Below are 20,035 nucleotides of genomic sequence, written 5' to 3'. Positions count from 1 at the left end.
ATTAAGATATACTCGTCACTGGCGTGGTTTCAGGCCTCTCAGTACCTCGTCCAGCAACATTTGGAATGTCACCAGCTCTTTTTTCAACCCAAAAGGCATCCTCCTGTACTGGTAGTGTTCCCCATTTGCTGAAAGTTTTGTGTTTGGTCTATCTTCTCGAGCCACTCCTAACCGATGGTATCTGCTCTTTAACTCCAACCTCGAGAAATACTTTCTATTGCCTAGATAGATTATTTATGGTCTCCATGATATTCGAAATAGGGTATGCATCTGTTGTAGTCTTGCTATTCAAATAGCGATAATCGCAACGGCACCGATACTTCTGCGAACCATCCATAGACTTTTTAGGTACGATTACAATGCGTGCCCGCATGTACAGTTACTTACGTATATTTTTCCATCTGCTATTTTTTGATCTATGAACTATTATAAAACTGGCTGCAAAGACGGTGGTATTCTATATGCCGGTGCTTCATTTCCTTCTGGAGTTCTGTGATGTATTACTGGCGTGACAGGCAACGGCCCTTTCAGAAAAAAAAAAAAAACCTGGAATTCTAGCAACAAGTCTTCACATCTTCGGCGTCAATGTTATCCACATTGACGGCTACCACTTTTCCTCAGTCCTTTTCCTGTACTCGTACAATTCTACGTTTCACCAAACAGCATGCTATGTCTAGTATTTCACTACCCTGCAATGGTTCTATTTACACATTTCACACCTACTCGTAAGTTCGGTTCCATATTCACCCTTAGTGATTTCCCGGTTGTAAGGACATTTCTTTCCCCGAAAGTCGACAGTAATTTTTTTCTTTTGTGCAGTACCTTGTCATATTACGTAAGCATAATTTATTTCAACTATTCTTTATTTGTTAATACGTCACATTGTTTCTTCATTCATTTTTATACTGTTTTATATTTTATATTGTACGCATATGAATGTCCTGGTTTTATATGCTTTGTAAATCTTTGGTTAGGCTAGGAGGAGTACTGTGTCAGAGAGAGAGAGAGAGAGAGCGGACGAGTTGTATTCGTGGCCGGTTCGCGGGCCTCAGAGGTTTTCTGAATGCATAGGCAGAACAGTGGTTTGTACGCATTTTGTAGTATAATGTCATGCTTGGCGATGTCATTCGTTTACGAGCCTAGCTACAGTGTGCATGCACGTTATCCATGTGAAGAGGCGTAAGCAGATGCTACCATTCTGCGAGATTCCTGCAGAAGGTATATGAATTGCGTTGATATACAGAGCACAAGTGAGCCAAGTGAAGGCCTCCGTGGCGCAATCGGCTAGCGCGTTCGGCTGTTAACCGAAAGGTTGCTGGTTCGAGCCCACCCGGGGGCGAAATCGTTTTAACCGTCACCGAGGTGAGGACATACGTCAACTTTGTTGGAGATACACAGCTAGTGTGACAATTTGGCTGTGTTTGAGTGATGCCACAGAGCCTTACACACATTCAGCCAAGTGACACTGTAGGTAAAAACATGGCCCTACACAGACGTTCTACTGTTTTCCTATTTATTCGTTATGTGTGACACTGCAGTAGAGCGACGCCCACTACAAAAGACGTATTCTCTACATTCAATTTCAGCGTATACGTCGCGAGTGCCATATGACAGGGCCTGTCTCTCGATGTCGATTTGTATTTGGTGTCTCTTAAGTGTCGGTCTGCAGTAGGCCGCTGTTGGCCGACCGACGTGCGGGTGAAAAGTTCGGCGTGAACCTTTGACAATTAGCCGTGAAACAGACACCATTGTCGTGCGGAGACATTAACTACTTGAATTGCGTGAAAGTAGAACAAACCAAAATGCTAAGTAAAAGAACAGTGCTGTGATTTGGTCAAGGAACATTTATTATATCATCTAACCGGCTATATATCGCAAATACTAAAGACATTGAATAATCCGACCCACCCGCACCGCGTGATTTATAAACCTTTAATAATAAAACGTCGCGCTCGTAACGACAACGCACACACTGGAACTATTATTATCGCGCCAGTGCTGCCAGCCGATTCGACTACAACGGAGACGTGGACCACCGCCGTAACTAGAATATTAATGAAACAGGAGGATCCATCATTATCTTCACGCCACGAACCAGGATTAACTTCACACATCGTCCGCGCGGACCACCGCTGACGTCATCGCACTGCCTGCAGCAACAGTTAAGACATTAAAAGAAAATTATTACGCTCTCTCATTTCAAAATTAAAGACAGTTGCAGTTAGATTATCTGTTTTAAAAATACTGTCACAATATCAAGGTTCAATTTTGTTTAGTTCAAATAAATATTCTTTCCATTATTTCGTCTTGTTGACCGTGTTGAAAACCGGCCAAATTAAAGTTCAATTAAAAATTTTCTTTCAAAATTCTTCTAAGACATTTTGCTGTGCATCATAATTTTATTTTAATGTTTGTGTGTAACTTCTTTTGGAGGGAGTACATATTTTACTTTTGTGCAGTAAAATTAGCTACCATAATATTACGCATATTACCAGCTGATGCTGTCCGCCATTACTGCTTGAAAACTGACCAATAGTATTTTTGCACCTACTTTCTCATTGGCTGTCAGCTTCAAAACAAAATTAGGTATTTCATGGGCATCTAGCAGATGCGCGATGTCTAATAGGCCCCTACAATTTTTTTTTTTTTTTTTTTACTTTTGCAGATTTACTGGAATTATATTGACTTTAATTGTTCATTTGGCCCCTGTTAAATCATTTATCGCATGTATATAATAATTGTACTTAATTACCTAATTTATTTTTTTATTACGTAAACATTGGCATACCATATTTAGATTAAAATTGACGTCTTATTGACCCCACATAAGATTCTGCACGTTTTGACGAAGACTATGCCAATTTTTTTTTGTCCATGACTAACAGGGTTAGTCAGATTCCTTGTGTAGGTCATGTTTTATTAATTAAAAGTTTTTTTTTCAGAAGTAGACAACCAGTTTCTTCACACGGTGCCTTTCGACATACAATCACGCAGATCAAGCCTTACTGCTAATGCTCGCGGTTTGACTGGACACTCCTTGCGTTCCTCCTAGTTGGGATGTCTCCCCATTCAGTTCCACTATATGTCGTCAAAGGTGAATTACGGGATACGCTGATGCAGAAAATCTAACACTAGGATCATGCTGTACCCCTTGCTTACATGAGACACCACTTCCACAAATTGCCTAAACTTGGCTGTCCCAACTGAAAAATTCAGCACTACTGACCCCAATGGTCGTATAATTTTCCAGAATCAAGATGTTACGCAGCGAAGGCACTTCTCAAAGAGAACGAAAATAGTTCCTTCAGTCTACAGCCACACATATTTAAGTAAGTTTTCGCTAGACAGTAAGGCACAGTGATTAAAATAGTGCATCGTAGTTCAGGAGAATTGTTATGAAATCCCCGTCTAGCCAGTCTTATGCAGGGTTTTGGAGTTTCACGTGTCGTTTCAGAATGTCAGAATAGTTATTACTGTAAAGTCCTGCACTGTTTCCTCTCTGTTACTTGTGGAACTGAACTAGTGTGACTGGCAGATGTAATGCCGGCATACTGGGTTTTCGCCACCAAGAGAATTATACGAATGCGTGGTGTCCGAAAGAACAGCAACCATGCATTCATATAATTCCTTCGCCTCGATGGGCAATGAATCCATCACCTTCAGTGCGTATACAGAATTACGTTCAACCTGTTGAGGGAATCTCGAAGTAACGAGCACAGTGTACATGGACGGGGACTATGGATAAATGGCGTTAGGTGGGAATGTGGGTCGGACGAGAGGCATGCAAAGATACCACGCGCGATTACAGTAAACACTTTGTCCCGGGTGGCGCAATGCTTAACGCAGCTGTCTATTAAGCAGGAGATCCATGGTTCGAATCTTGATCGGGCACAGATTTTCACTCGTCGCCGCTGATTCCTCACAAGACCCGATGCAGCTAACATTAGTAGTTCCTTCCCATTCCTTTTTCGCCCTCCCCCATTCCATCTTCAATTTACATAAAAAAATGCTAAATCCAACAACGAAGAAACTCATCGAGACGTTATTTGGTGGTCAACGCGGATTTTTATGATCGACGGATTGTTGATTAATCCAGAAATATTTACAGATAATGTGAGACCATAAAAGATATCGTTGAACGATTAAAAACCAGCAAGCAGTGTATTTGTTGCCTATTAACGATCGAATTCACAAAGTGCGTAAAATGGTTGAGCTCTTGAACAGATGTTGTTGGGACATTAAAAACCCCCTCTCCCCTACCCATGATCGTTGATGACTCCTTTCTTTTCACCATTTTGCAAAATCGCAAGGGCAGGAAGTGTTGTGCAACAAGACTGGGGAATGAAATTTGTCATGTAAAGGCAATTGGTAAAGGCAATTGGCGGGAGGAAGGTGTGGCACATGCAGACACACTTAACGCTTGGAACGTGATTGGCATTGTATGGAAAAGAATGCTATGTAAGTCTAATGAATATGTGTGCAATGCCCATGAGTAAAATAAATTGTAACCTTGTTGCTGTTGTTGTTGTTGAGGTTGTGGTCTTCAGTCCAGAGACTGGTTTGATGCAGCTCTCCATGCTACTCTATCCTGTGCAAACTTCTTCATCTCCCAGTACTTACTGCAACCTACATCCTTCTGAATCTGCTTAGTGTATTCATCTCTTGGTCTCCCTCTACGATTTTTACCCTCCAAGCGGCCCTCCAATACTAAATTGGTGATCCCTTGATGCCTCAGAATATGTCCTACCAAGCGATCCCTTTTCCTAGTCACGTTGTGCCACAAATTTCTCTTCTCTCCAATTCTTTTCAATACCTCCTCATTAGTTATATGATCTACCCACCTAATCTTCAGCATTCTTCTGTAGCACCAAATTTCGAAAGCTTCTATTCTCTTCTTGTCTAAACTATTTATCATCCATGTTTCACTTCCATACATGGCTACACTCCATACAAATACTTTGAGAAAAGACTTCCTGACACTTAAATGTATACTCGATGTTAACAAATTTCTCTTCTTCAGAAACACTTTCCTTGCCATTGCCAGCCTACATTTTATATCCTCTCTACTTGGACCATCATCAGTAATTTTGTCCCCAAATAGCAAAACTCATTTACTACTTTAAGTGTCTCATTTCGTAATCTAATTCCCTCAGCATCACACGATTTGATTCGTCTACATTCCATTATCCTTGTGTTGCTTTTGTTGACGTCCTCCTTTCAAGACACTGTCCATTCCGTTCAACTGCTCTTCCAAGTCCTTTGCTGTCTCTGACAGGCGATCCTCTAAGTTTTTATTTCTTCTCCATGGATTTTAATTCCTACTCCGAATTTTCCTTTTGTTTCCTTTACTGCTTGTAACCTTAGTTTCCCAAAAAGCCTCTTCGCTTCCGTTGCTGTTACGGCCTGATGTGTCTACTCTTTATCAAATTACATTTTGAAATAGAACGAAATTGTAGATGTAGTGCCGGAATAGACCACTGGGTTTTCGTTGACAAAAGAATTCGAAACCCAACAGTCAGTGAAAGAACTCATTATGGAATTCCTTAGAGATCGACAAGGGATTTTCTGATCTATTGATTGCAGGTTAATTCACAAATATCTGCAGTTTATGTGAGACCATAAAACGTACCACTGAACGACAAAAAGCAGAAGGGTGGGCGATTACGTCAGGGAGTGCGTTTGTTGTTCGTTAAAGACTGAACTCATGTTGCGCATAGAATGATTGATCTATTGAACAGTTGCGCTGGAAGATACTGAAGCATCTCGCCCTAGGCTCCAGCCTAGCTCCAAGTGCCTCTTTACTTTTCACAATTTTGAAAGATCACGAGGGCAGGAAACGATACTCAACACAGCGGGAAATGAAGGATGTCGTGTGAGACTGGTAAAAACAATTGGTGTCAATAACATGTGGCAAATGCAGACTTACAAAATGCTTGGAATGTAATGGAGATCGCCGGCCGGGGTGGCCGAGCGGTTGAGGGCGCTACAGTCTGGAATCGCGCGACCATTACCATTTTTTTGTAATGGAGATCATGTGGAAAACAACTCTATGTAAGTCTAATTAATGTTTGTGCATATACTTGTGTGTGAAACACGGGGTGAACCAGAAAGAAAGAACAGATTTCAATTGTTTGTTACAGTCAAACTACAAAAGATAGAAACAAACTGCGCATGCCACTGTGTAATGTTCAAAGTTTTAAAGCAGCTCCTCTGTTGTCTGTTTGTAGCAACATGGCGACTACGCCACAACGGATACATTTCGTGTGTTAGAATTTGGGCTAAGCCACTCAATTCAGCAAGTGCAACATGCATTCCGCAGTCGATCCAGCATGAAGCCACCTCTAAAGAAGCAGATTTATGACTGGAATACAAAACTATTGGAACTTCGTTGCATACCCAAAGAGAACAGCACTCGTCGGCCACGCACGTCTGAGAGAATGTCGAACATATCAGACATGTGCCCACACAGAGCCGTCGGAAGTCCACAAGACGGACAGGCCAAGGAAATCAACTACATCAAACAACGGTGTAAGGTGTTCCGAAACAACGCCTGCATATGAAGCCTACAAGCAGCAGATACTGCAGCCTTTGCGTACTGGCGACCAAAAAAGACGGTACGAATTTTGCATTCGAATTTTTCAGGATATGACGGAGGGCACTTTTTCCGAATGAGTCATCTTTTCGGACGAATCGATGTTTCATCTTTTCGTAAAGTAAACCTCCATAATATAAGAATATGGGCGTCACAATATCCTGGCGACGTCGTCGAACATTAAAGAGACTCACCGATACTGAGATTGTTTTGTGTCGTTTCTTTTCACAAAGTTTACTGAGCTTTCTTTTTTGTGGAGGCAGCTTTGACAGGACGGACATGCCTAGACATGCTGCAAAATTGCTTGTTTCCTCGATTTCATGAGGATTCCAATGATTTTATTTTTGTGCATGACGGCTCTCCACCTCACTTCCACTTTGAGGTGCGGTTTTGTCGTAACAACACCATCCCAGAATGTTGGAATGGAAGAGATGGACAACAAGACCTTGTTCATTGTTTTTGGCCTCCCAGTTCACCAGACCTCAGACCCTGCGATTTTTTTCTGCGGGAGTTCGTAAAAGACGGAGTCTTTGTCCCATCTATGGCAGCTAATCTTTAAGATCTGGGAAATCAAATTGTTGAAACTATCGATCCACTAAACATGGACCTGTTGATCCGTGTGTGGAATGAAATGGACTCTCTCTGCGGTGTTTCTCGAGCAACGCATGGTCCTCACGTTGAATGTATGGCATAGCGTCTAACCTTCTTTTGTCCAGTAACATGCGCAATGTGTTTCTATCTTTCACACAATTGAAATCCGTTCTTTTTGATTCCCTTGTATACTGTCGTTTTACTTTCACAATACGTCACGTCATTTCCATTAGTTTGGGCTACGTGTATCCACTTTTTGTCAAAATCGAACAGTAGGCTGAAAGGGGCGCTAAGCCAAGAGTGGGCACCCGATATCGAATAACGGTTATACCACGAAACTTGACCTGCCTATACGGTGGTCGGTGAGACATTTCGTTAACCACACGTTTCGTTTCCCAGCCGCAGTTCGTATCCGTGTTGGCAGCTTTCATATTCAATTCATCAGGCGCAGCTGGCTGGGTCGGCAGCGACACACGGCAACGAATACGTTTCGTAACTCGTCTGTTTCTTTTCCCATACGAAATTGATTTCCAGGTCGCCCCGAGTCGATAGTTCTCGCGTCCCATTTCGTTATTATCAGATGTACTTCGTTTCCTTCGCGTGATCATTCACGCTGTGCGTGTGCCTGGTCACTGACCGTAAATATGGTAATTAGTGTATTTATTACTGCAAGAAACTGTTCGCGTCTTGAATATCACTTCATCTGATATTTTTCTTCTTTATTTCGACTGGCAGCGCCCCATTGTCGCTCGTCAATCGAGAGCATTTATAAAAATATGCGAGCAAAACTTTAAAATATTTGCTTGGTTTTAAAATTACTAAAAAGCACTGTTGCACAAAAAGATGGTAGAATCTATTTCTACAAAGATACAAATGCTTATGACAAAACACAAATATTTATGAGACAGTGTAGCCGGAGAATGTGAATGACAGTTCTTAAAACTTAATTTTGATTTGACACAATCGGGAAACGCTTCGAAACGTTAATTACTGACGACTTGCAGTAGCCCCATAAGAACGGTGGAATGAAAACATCGAAGCGCCGCAGGCGGCTACACTGAAATGAAATGATCGCCTGGTATTATTGGTAGTTCGACAGCCTAGTTCAAACCTTTCTATCTTACCCCATTTCGGCGACTTACGCCTCGATTTTTGATGGATGAAATGATGAGGACAACACACACACACACACACAATCCGTGAGCGAAGCAAATCTTCGATCCGGCCAGGAATCAAACCCGAGACCTCAGGATACAGAGGCAACAATGTGAGCCACTTTCATAAAATTCGCTTCAGTTTAAGATCTCCAGAGCCCCTTCTTACGCTCACGAATATATGACCTTCTTCGTCATCGGCCTCTTCTGCCATGAAAATAAATTTATTTTCTTATTTCTGTCCCATAACTAATTTTCTGTCGTTATGGTTGGCGGTTTCTGTTATTGGCATAATATTATAATTTAAAGTTATATGTACATGTGAATCTTCGGCAGGTGAAAGAAAGTGAATTACGTCTTCTTGAGTAAAGGAAAGAATCAACACATAAATAAAAATAATTTTTAAAAATGTTTGGAAATACAAAGGAATGCTCTGATAAGTCTTGAAATATTTCGTAGACTTTCCCGGCGTAAGAACTTCTGATATTCTTCACGGCTTTGCAGCCGGATCATGTCGTCGTCCTGACATCATCTTGTGAAAGGGCTGCTATTCGGTCTCTGAGAGAAAATCGTGATCTAATAATTCTTCCGGCTGATAAAGGTAATGCCACGGTTATTCTCTCACGTGAGGATTATGTTGCCAAAATGGATCTTTTGTTAGAGGAATCGGCTTATCGAAAAATCAAAAATGATCCCACGGATTGTATAAAACGGAAGACTCTCTCACTTTTAAAGAAGAGCTCCTTACCTAGTGATGTCACCAAGAAACTTCATCCTGGTGCGGCGGTTCCTCCAAGATTGTATGGTTTACCCAAAATTCATGAGAGTGGTATTCCTCTGCGTCCCATTGTCATCAACTTGGGCGCCCCTACCTATAATTTGGCTAAATATTTAGCTTCAGTCCTCTGGCCATATGTGGGAAAATGCGAACACCACATATTAAATTTGTCCGACTTTATTCGACGATTAAAAAGTCCGTACTGTGGTCCTTCTGACTTGCTCGTTAGCTTTGATGTTATTTCTCTCTTCACTCAGGTTCCTCTTGAAGAGACCCTGTTACTTATCGGTGAGAAATTAGATGAAGAAACTACCATGTTATGTCGTCATGTGTTGACTTCAACGTATTTTCTTTTTAATGATGTATATTTTGAGCAAACTGATGGGGTGGCATTGGGGGGTCCACTCTCCCCCATAGTCGCCAACCTTTTTATGGAGGAATTTGAGGACATGGCACTAAAAACTTCGTTTCTTAAACCGAAGTGTTTTTTGAGATACGTTGATGATATTTTTATGGTTTGGCCACATGGAACTGATGCTTTGAATCGTTTCTTAGATCATTTTAATTGTCTACATCCAAGTATTAAATTTACTATGGAAATTGAAAGAGATGGTAAACTTCCATTTCTTGATGTTTTAGCGCAAAGAAAGGATGATGGGACTTTTGGACATAGTGTGTATAGGAAACCCATTCATACTGACCGCTATCTTCATGCGACCAGCTGTCATCCGCCACACCAACGTAGTGGAGTTTTGCGGACTCTCATCAAAAGAGCTTATGCCATTTCGGACGACGAGCATTTGAAAGAAGAACTTGATCATTTGGAGATTGTTTTTAAACAGAATGGATATACAGAACAACAAATATGCCATGCTCTTCAGTTTGGTCCGTCACGCGAGCAAATATAGGATACTTTTGAATCTGTTGCTTATTTACCCTTTGCAGGAAGCATATTATCCAAAATTTCAAGAATTTTAAGAAAACATAATATTAAAAGTGTTTTTACGCCGGTGACCAAGACTGGAGCCCTTCTTGGCTCAGTTAAAGATAATTTCGGCTTGAGGAGGCTCGGGGTTTATGAAATTCTGTGTCACTGTGGAAAGAAGTATATTGGTCAAACTATTCGAACTATTCAGGACCGGTGCGTGGAACATCATCGGCACACTCGGTTGTTCCAGCCTGAGAAGTCGGCAGTGGCGGAACACTGCCTTAACGAAGGACACAGGATGATGTATGACGAGACACAATTGATCTCTCCTGCTTCTTGCTATTGGGAATGTGTTCTTAAGGAATCCATTGAAATTAGATTATGCAGTAATATTATTAACAGGGATAAAGGTTTTCCTCTAAGTAAGATATGGAATCCGATTTTGTCCGACATTATACAACAACGGTCTTCTTTTCGATCATTGGATTCTCCCAACTAATACTGCTGCGATTTATAATTTCTGTCGTCTTCTCCCACCGGCGCGCTGCGTGCCTACTTGCCGCCTGGAGGCGCTGCCCATCATCTCGTGCACGCGCGGTGCTCTGTCCGTGGTATATAGAGGTTTCCGTCGTTGTGGCTGGAATTCAGTTCCGGCGAGGCAGTGCACGAGTGTTAACTCACCTGAAGATGGCGGCCAGCTGGTCCACCGAAGTATTGTGTCAGGACGACGACATGATCCGGCTGCAAACCCGTGAAGAATATCACAAGTCTTGAAATAATTTTTATTTTCCAAGGTCTCTATTGTAAAATAGCTTCCAAGTACCTTTGACATGTGGCTCTTTAACATTTAGTTCTGTTCTTCTGTGCCCCCTCTATTTTTAGAAAATTAACAAATCTCTCTAGTTCTTTGTCAGTTTCACTTACGATGCTGTCGTCAAAGTTTCCCAGCAACCATAGTGTTGTGTCTAGCCAAGACAGCCTAGACACAATGAGAGAAAGCCGAAAGGCACGCGCTTAAACTCACGCAGGCTGGCGTGAGGTCTGAAACAGGATACGTAATGAATGCTATAAAGAAAAGTACGTAGCTTCTGGAATACTTAACTTTAATCCACATTTGTAGAACATCGCTCTTGATGATACATTAATAGAATCTTAATATCAATTGAATACGGCGCCTTGCTAGGTCGTAGCAAATGTAGCTGAAGGCTATGCTAACTATCGTATCGGCAAATGAGAGCGTAGTTGTCAGTGAACCGTTCCTTGCAAAGTCGGCTGTACAACTGGGGCGAGTGCTAGTATACTAATGGACCGCGGCCGATTTAAAGGCTACCACCTAGCATGTGTTGGGTCTGGCGGTGACACCACACATAGTATAGCATTTTGTTTTTGTTTCGGCGTAAAGTCAAGCGCCGGCACGCCGGTCGGGAACGATAAAGCAGAGAGCAATGCGAAGAAGAGGTTAACCAATAGCACGCTGACCGACCCCTTTCTAGGAGGACAAGGCGACAGTAGCGGTCTCTACACGACTGGTCGCGGCCCATTCCATAGCAGCATCATGATTAGGCACTTCAACACCAGCTATTTAGGGGTTGTATATACTGAAGAGATTTCTTATTTGTCTGTCGCCCTCTGCTTGCGACACATCTGTTTAACACAGAATTAACTATTGTAATCACTTCCTTTTGTAATAAAATTCATTAATACGATTTGCTTGGATTGTTGTCTAGCGATCCAAGAAAGCAGGTTTCCTAGGCACCCTATATTAGACGATTAGGCAGGATTCAACAGTTTTGTTTGCAGATGTTGTTGTTGTTGTGGTCTTCAGTCCTGAGACTGGTTTGATGCAGCTCTCCATGCTACTCTATCGTGTGCAAGCTTCTTCATCTCCCAGTACATCCTTCTAAATCTGCTTAGTGTATTCATCTCTTGGTCTCCCTCTACGATTTTTACCCTCCACGCTGCCCTCCAATACTAAACTGGTGATCCCTTGATGCCTCAGAACACGTCCTACCAACTGATCCCTTTTTCTAGTCAAGTTGTGCCACAAACTCCTCTTCTCCCCAATTCTATTCAATACCTCCTCATTAGTTATGTGATCTACCCATCTAATCATCAGCATTCTTCTGTAGCACCACATTTCGAAAGCTTCTATTCTCTTCTTGTCCAAACTATTTATCGTCCATGTTTCACTTCCATACATGGCTACACGCCATACAGATACTTTCAGAAACGACTTCCTGACACTTAAATCTGTACTCCATGTTAACAATTTTCTCTTCTTCAGAAACGCTTTCCTTGCCATTGCCACTCTACATTTTATATCTTCTCTACTTCGACCATCATCAGTTATTTTGCTCCCCAAATAACAAAACTCCTTTACTACTTTAAGTGTCTCATTTCCTAATCTAATTCCCTCAGCATCACCCGGCTTAATTCGACTACATTCCATTATCGTCGTTTTGCTTTTGTTGATGTTTATCTTATATCCTCCTTTCAAGACACTGTCCATTCCGTTCAGCTGCTCTTCCAGGTACTTTGCTGTCTCTGACAGAATTACAACGTCATCGGCGAACCTCAAAGTTTTTATTTCTTCTCCATGGATTTTAATTCCTACTCCAAATTTTTATATTGTTTCCTTTACTGCTTGCTCAATATACAGATTGAATGACATCGGGGAGAGACTACAACCCTGTCTCACTCCCTTCCCAACCAATGCTTCCCTTTCATGTCCCTCGACTCTTATAACTGCCATCTGGTTTCTGTACAAATTGTAAATAGCCTTTCGCTCCCTGTATTTTACCCCTGCCACCTTTAGAATTTGAAAGAGAGTATTCCAGTCAACATCGTCAAAAGCTGTCTCTAAGTCTACAAATGCTAGAAACGTAGGTTTGCCTTTGCGTAATCTTTCTTTTAAGAAAAGTCGTAAGGTCAGTATTGCCTCACGTGTTCCAAAATTTCTACGGAATCCAAACTGATCTTCCCCGAGGTCGGCTTCTACCAGTTTTTCCATTCGTCTGTAAAGAATTCGCGTTAGTATTTTGCAGCTGTGACTTATTAAACTGATAGTTCGGTAATTTTCACATCTTTCAATACCTGCTTTCTGTGGGATTGGAATTATTATATTCTTCTTGAAGTCTGGGGGTATTTCGCCTGTCTCATACATCTTGCTGACCAGATGGTAGAGTTTTGTCAGGACTGGGTCTCCCAGGGTAGTTCTAATGGAATGTTGTCTACTCCCGGGGCCTTGTTTCGACTGAGGTCTTTCAGTGCTCTATCAAACTCTTCACAGATAGTATGTCTTATCTGCTTATAAGCTTTCTACTATCTGCATGTTATCTGTATGTTCCTTGGGACTGTTCCACTCATTAAAGGAAGTTCAGTATTTCTCCTCAGGCATATCTGGTCCTATTTGAAGCAGAATGAACAGCTATTAGTTTCGCTTAGTTTAAATGAGTTGAGATTTTCATTTGGTACTGTTGATTAATTCACTACCTCATACCCGGTTGACTACACTTTAAGAGCTAAGTGTTCGTTGGATACGTTTGCCCATATCGCTGCCCAGTTCCTATCGGTATATTTTCTTCTTTCCATCCCGTTCACACCGGTATTCTGGACTACTTTTACGTAAGTTTTGTGTCGCCGCTAGACCTTTGGTTGTGGGCTGATGGCTACAACGAACCGGACGGGTCAATAACTGTGGGCTGCCCGGGTTCTGTGTCGCTTCGCTTTTCCTGAGGGAGACAAAGGGTCTCTATGATCGAAAACTCTTGAAACTCCAAACACTTCGGCTGCCTTGGTTGCGAATGCACCAACCACCCTAGCACTTTATCAAGTTATAACATGCTACTGCGCAGCACCAAATAGAAATTTCTCGGCCACCTCAACCAAATACCTGGCATTCCTTTTACCTTATGAATTTAGACCACTAGCAGCACAACAATTTTCTATGAATGCGTTTTCTAATGATTCTTAATTTATACTATTGAAATCAAGGCAGTCGTAAAGCGTATAAAAAGCATTAGAATTTTATTCGCAAAAACTAAAAGAAAAATAGAGAACCACAGAAGTTGCTACATGTTCGTATTCACTTAGCTTCGAATTTTCCGCGGTGTTTCCATATTTCTGTCCTACCCCTGTACATGTAAGAGCATTTCGTAACACTGAGCAGCCTCAGCTTTGCACTATTGATTTACAAGTTCACCAAGTCTCGCGGTAACCGACTCTTTTTTACGCACATTGAACTGTGAGAGGTAAATGAAAACTTTGGCCCTAAACACAATTGTGGAAAGTACTGCAAGCTAAACACAATTGTGGAAAGTATTGCATGATTTTATGTACTCACATGTAAAAGATATATACTAGTAAATCGCATGGTTCCTTAGAAAATAGAAACTTTACAATTCCGTTGTGAGGTGTTGAAGAAAGACTCCTCCAAGTTACTTACTATTTATTAATTTCTAAACGCGCTCAGCCACCTCAAGGAAAGCTTCTTTGCGTGTCAATGTTTTGCTTCGTCTGCAGGGACTTGTGAGTAAGTTGTCCTTTAACTATCGATTCCGACACACCTGAAAAAGGCTTACCGTGATGTCTGTGTCGCTCTCCTTCCACTTTGTGTGCGGAGTAGCCGTTAAAAGAAAGTCAGATTTGGTTGTAGCGATGGAACATCAGAAGATAAATGTCGAATATCACCGCACTACTTGTCTATATCGAAAATTAATCGAATGAACTACATCGACGTTTCGAAATATAGGTATCAAAAATTTAATTTTAAAATTCAAGCTAATTATAGTTTCACGTGTTATTTAAAACTGTATGGGGCGGGTTTTATGAATTAATAAAAAAATTAAGGACAGCAAAATGTAATTGTACATTACTCAAGATATAAACAGAGAAATCTTCGGAAAAAATAAAAATGTTACACTACAGCATATGAAAAAATAGACAGGAAAAAATCACTGAAAAATACAGACAATACAAATGAAAAAATTTCAAAACTTATTTTAAGAGAACTTCAAAAATAATTAGTTAACGTGTTCGGCTTTTAATATACTTCTTTGAACAGAAATCACTTCATCAGCTATTGAAAAAAATCTTTCTTCTGTAACCAAAGGCCCCAACAGACCAATAATTCGTAGCTATCTGATGCAGACTAGAACTTGGCTGAGATATTTCCCTCCGCATTGTGAATGAGTTATCTCCTAACAGTCCAGATGGTGGTTTTCATACATATACTGATGAAAAGTGTCTTCAGTGCCTACAGTTATTCTCTTTTTTTTTTAACTTCCACATTGCCAATATTTCTGCCAACCTTACTTTTGGATGAAAAATACACAATCGAGAACAAATAAAACTTCTCTAGGAACTTCAAAATAGAAAAGTGTAGGTATCGTTATTATGTTGTAAATATTTCAATACCGTAAAATGGGGTTACTTTATGACAGTTTTTAAATAAAGCTGAGTTTTTTTTCATTATGAGTTAGATAATGATGACACTCATAATAATAATAATAATAATAATAATAATAATAATAATAATAATAATAATAATAATAATAACATATTATATCGTCGCAAAATATGGATAGTACCGATATCGCTGTTGGGCAAGTATCGATTACATATATCGCTCACTTTGATTTCAAATTCAAATGCTCTAAGCAGCATGGGACTTAACATCTTACGTCATCAGTCTCCTAGACTTAGAACTACTTAAACATAACATAATCTGAGTACATCACACACATCCATGCCCGAGGCAGGATTCGAACCTGCGACCGCAGTAGCAGCGCGGCTCCGTACTGAAGGGCCTAGAACCGCTCTGTCACAGCTGCTGGCTCACTTTGATTTGATATATCGATATCTCGACATATAGCTTTCCAATATCCCAAGCCTATTTGGTGGTTTTTCTGAGAGGAACAGTGAAAAGTATCCAGTCAGAACTGTTTCTCTTGCCCGAGTTTTTGCTTGTGAAACGCCAGACTAGGTTAAATAGTTAATTCTGCTTTTAATAAGTAACGAAGTTTTGTCACGTAGTTTTTTTGTTCACAGTCATATGATTAATTTTTGTTCTGGTTTAGGTTCTTTCCTTTCGTTGTTTACGTCTTGCATGAGGAAACCTATTTTGATAATCGTTTTCTCAAATTACTATGAAGTTAGTATCTCGCACGAAAACATTTATTTGAAACTGTGTTTAATCATAGTATGCTGAATTTATCTCTTCACGTCGTTGAAGATAATACCGTAACAAAATTCTGCTTCCCAGATTAATATTTTATTTAGGTTTTTTAAAACATTTATCACAGGTGCCCCGCACAGCTGTACGTTTGACTAAATTTTAGGATCCATTCGTGTATTCTGTTGCACAAACATCGACGTATGATTGTACCTAGACACTCCAGTTTACACTTTCCATTAAGATAGAATTTACCCAAAGTTTCAACTTTCACTCACCTAGAAGATATAGTCTGATGAAATTGGACGAATGTCTTTGAAACACCATGCGCTATTGTTCTATTGCTTTGGGGGGGGGGGGGGGGACCCGCTTAGTGAAATATTTTAGTTTCTCCAGACGTGTTGAAAGAACGGTCCATAAGTGTACCGCCAATGTCAGAGTCGAACTGGGACAAAATTTCGGAGAGCAGCCCTTTCATTATAGTCAGTTGCACTGATGAACTGACCTTGCGTTGCAGATGACTTAGGCCTACATCCCTCCTCCCCCCCCCCCCCCTGCCCCCCTGCGCATACGACACAGCATTGTTTAATAGGAGCCGGGAACAATAAGAAGACTTCAACACATCTGGATCTAACAGAAAGCTGGTGTAGGAAAAATAAAACGAAACAATTCAGACAAGACTACAGTCTTCTACTTCACCAGAAGGCATTCTTGTACAAGAGCTTCCACGCAAACATGAAGTGAAATATGTAAGCGTAACACTCGAAAAGGAAAGCTCACTTTCCACCAGAACATGAAGGATAAGAAAATACGAACGACTGAACTAGCTGAAGCGCTCATTTCCTCCATTTTATGAACGCAAATCGAGGGGGCGTTCAATACGTAATGCAATACATTTTTTTTCTCGTCCAGTTTCGGCAGAAAAACAGCAGAATTTATTGTGGGACATCGTGGAATATTCCCGCTTCGATCCCTATAGTTTCATGAAGTTTGAATAGGTGGCGGAAGAATAACAGCCTTCAAAATGGCGTCTATAACAGAGCTTCGTTCCAAGCAGAGAGCTGTCATTGAGTGTCTTTCGGAGGAAAAACAGAGCGTCGCACATATTCATAGGCGCTTGCAGAATGTCTACGGAGACTCCTAGCAGTGAACAAAACCACGGTGAGTCGTTGTGAGAGTCATAAAACTGCTACGGGAGCAAAGGGAACTTCACAGCAAACATAAACATAGCCAAAGCCTTGCAAACATACAAAAATTACACGAAGCGAAATGTAGTGTGAGGAGGGCTATGTGAGAGGCGTTCAACGAATTCGAACGTAAAGTTCTGTGTACTGACTTGGCAGAAAATCCTAAGAAATTTTGGTCTTACGTCAAAGCGGTAGGTGGATCAAAACAAAATGTCCAGACACTCTGTGGCCAAAATGCTACTGAAACAGAGGATGACAGACTAAAGGCCGAAATACTACATGTCTTTTTCCAAAGCTGTTTCACAGAGGAAGACTGCACTGTAGTTCCTTCTCTAGATTGTCGCACAGACGACAAAATGGTAGATATCGAAACAATGACAGAGGGATAGAAAAACAATTAAAATCGCTCAAAAGAGGAAAGGCCGCTGGACCTGATGGGATACAAGTTCGATTTTACTCAAAGTTCGCGAAGGAACTTGCCCCCTTTCTTGCAACGGTGTACCGTAGGTCTCTAGAAGAGTGTAGCGTTCCAAAAGATTGGAAAAGGGTGGAGGTTATCCCCGTTTTCAAGAAGGGACGTCGAACAGATGTGCAGAACTATAGACCTATATCTCTGATGTCGATCAGTTATAGAATTTTGGAATACGTATTATGTTCGGGTATAATGACTTTTCTGGAGACTTGAAATCTACTCTGTAGGAATCAGCATGGGTTTAGAAAAAGACGATCGGGTGAAACCCAGCTCGCGCTATTCGTCCACGAGACTCAGAGGGCCATAGACACGGGTTCCCAGGTAGATGCCGTGTTTCTTGACTTCCGCAAGGCGTTTGATACAGTTCCCCATAGTCGTTTAATGACCAAAGTAAGAGCATATGGACTATCAGACCAATTGTGTGATTGGATTGAAGAGTTCCTAGATAACAGAACGCAGCATGTCATTCTCAATGGAGAGAAGTCTTCCGAAGTAAGGGTGATTTTAGGTGTGTCGCAGGGAATGTCGTAGGACCGTTGCTATTCACAATATACATAAATGACCTTGTGGATAACATCGGAAGTTCACTGAGGGTTTTTGCGGATGATGCTGTAGTATATCGAGAGGCTGTAACAACGGAAAATTGTACTGAAATGCAGGAGGATATTCAACGAATTGACGCATGGTGCAGAGAATGGCAATTGAATCTCAATGCATATAAGTGTAATGTGCTGCGAATACATAGAAAGGAAGATCCTTTATCATTTAGCTACAGTATAGCAGGTCAGCAACTGGAAGCAGGTAATTTCATAAATTAAATGTGATTTGAGACTTTCTCGGCGTATTCCATTTGTGAAATCTTCTCGGGTGATCAGCCGAGTAAAGGCGTCGTCTTCTCGCAACGTTTCGAAGGGTTTCGTACCCATCATCTTCAAACGAAGATGATGGGTACGAAACCCTTCGAAACGTTGCGAGAAGACGACGCCTTTACTCGGCTGATCACCCGAGAAGATTTCACGAATTTCATAAATTATCTAGGAGTAGGTATTAGGAGTGATTTAAAATGGAATGACCATATAAAATTAATCGTCGGTAAAGCAGATGCAAGACTGAGATTCATTGGAAGAATCCTAAGGAAATGCAGTCCGAAAACAAAGGAAGTAGGTTACAGTACACTTGTTCGCCCCCTGCTTGAATACTGCTTACCGCTATGGGATCAGTACCAGATAGGGTTGATAGAAGAGGTAGAGAAGATCCAACGGAAAGCAGCGCTCTTCGTTACAGGATCATTTAGTAATCGCGAAAGCGTTACGGAGATGACAGATAAACTCCACTGGAAGACTCTGCAAGAGGGACGCTCAGTAGCTCGGTACGGGCTTTTGTTGAAGTTTCGAGAACATACCTTCTCCAAGGAGTCAAGCAGTATATTGGTCCCTCCTACGTATACCTCGCGAAGAGACCATGAGGATAAAATCAGAGAGATTACAGCTTACACGGAAGCATACCGACAATCTTTCTTTCCACGAACTATACGAGACTGGAATAGAAGGGAGAACCAATAGAGGTACTCAAGGTACCCTCCGCCATACACCGTCAGGTGGCTTGCGGAGTGTGGATGTAGATGTAGATGTAGAGGCGTCTGTCATCATCGCAACAAGATCGCGCAGACTTGTCCAATCTTCTGCGTGCCGGCCGATCGCACACCGCTGTGATTCCTACAGTGTTAGACTTCAAGGTTTTCGTCACAACAAAAATACAAACAAACGTCTTCTCCATGGCAACACAAGCCGTCACACAAGCCCTCACACAAGACTGCGCACCCGAAAGGAGCTCACAAGACTTCATTGGACTGTTGTTCCTCATCCATCCTATAACCCGGATATCGCACCTTCTGAATTCCATCTGACCCAGTGAAAGAAGCACTCTGAGGCTAGCAGTACGTGGATGATGGGGAGGTTATTGTTGCAGCAAGATGTTGCTTCCGACGTTGACCAGGGCAGTGGCACTATGCAGGAATACAGGTCCTCCCAGTTAGGTGGCGTAAGGCTATTATACTGAAGGGAGATTATGATTTTGTAGCCCAAAGAGTGGGGAATAATATGGTGTGTTGGAATCCTGAATAAATCCAACCTGATTTTAAAAAAAAATGTGTGGCATTGCT

At 41.4% G+C, this 20,035-nt stretch overlaps 1 non-coding gene across 1 annotated transcript; it reads left to right on the top strand.

The window, feature by feature from the left end:
• The first annotated feature begins 1,265 nt into the window (after window positions 1-1,265).
• Window positions 1,266-1,339, top strand: Trnan-guu. The gene has a single exon. It is a non-coding gene; the product is annotated as a tRNA-Asn (tRNA).
• Window positions 1,340-20,035: the final 18,696 nt, after the last annotated feature.

Source organism: Schistocerca piceifrons, chromosome 6 (assembly GCF_021461385.2).
Source record: "Schistocerca piceifrons isolate TAMUIC-IGC-003096 chromosome 6, iqSchPice1.1, whole genome shotgun sequence".
Taxonomy (NCBI): Eukaryota; Metazoa; Arthropoda; class Insecta; order Orthoptera; family Acrididae; genus Schistocerca; species Schistocerca piceifrons.
This window is presented reverse-complemented; position numbering and strand designations above follow the sequence as displayed.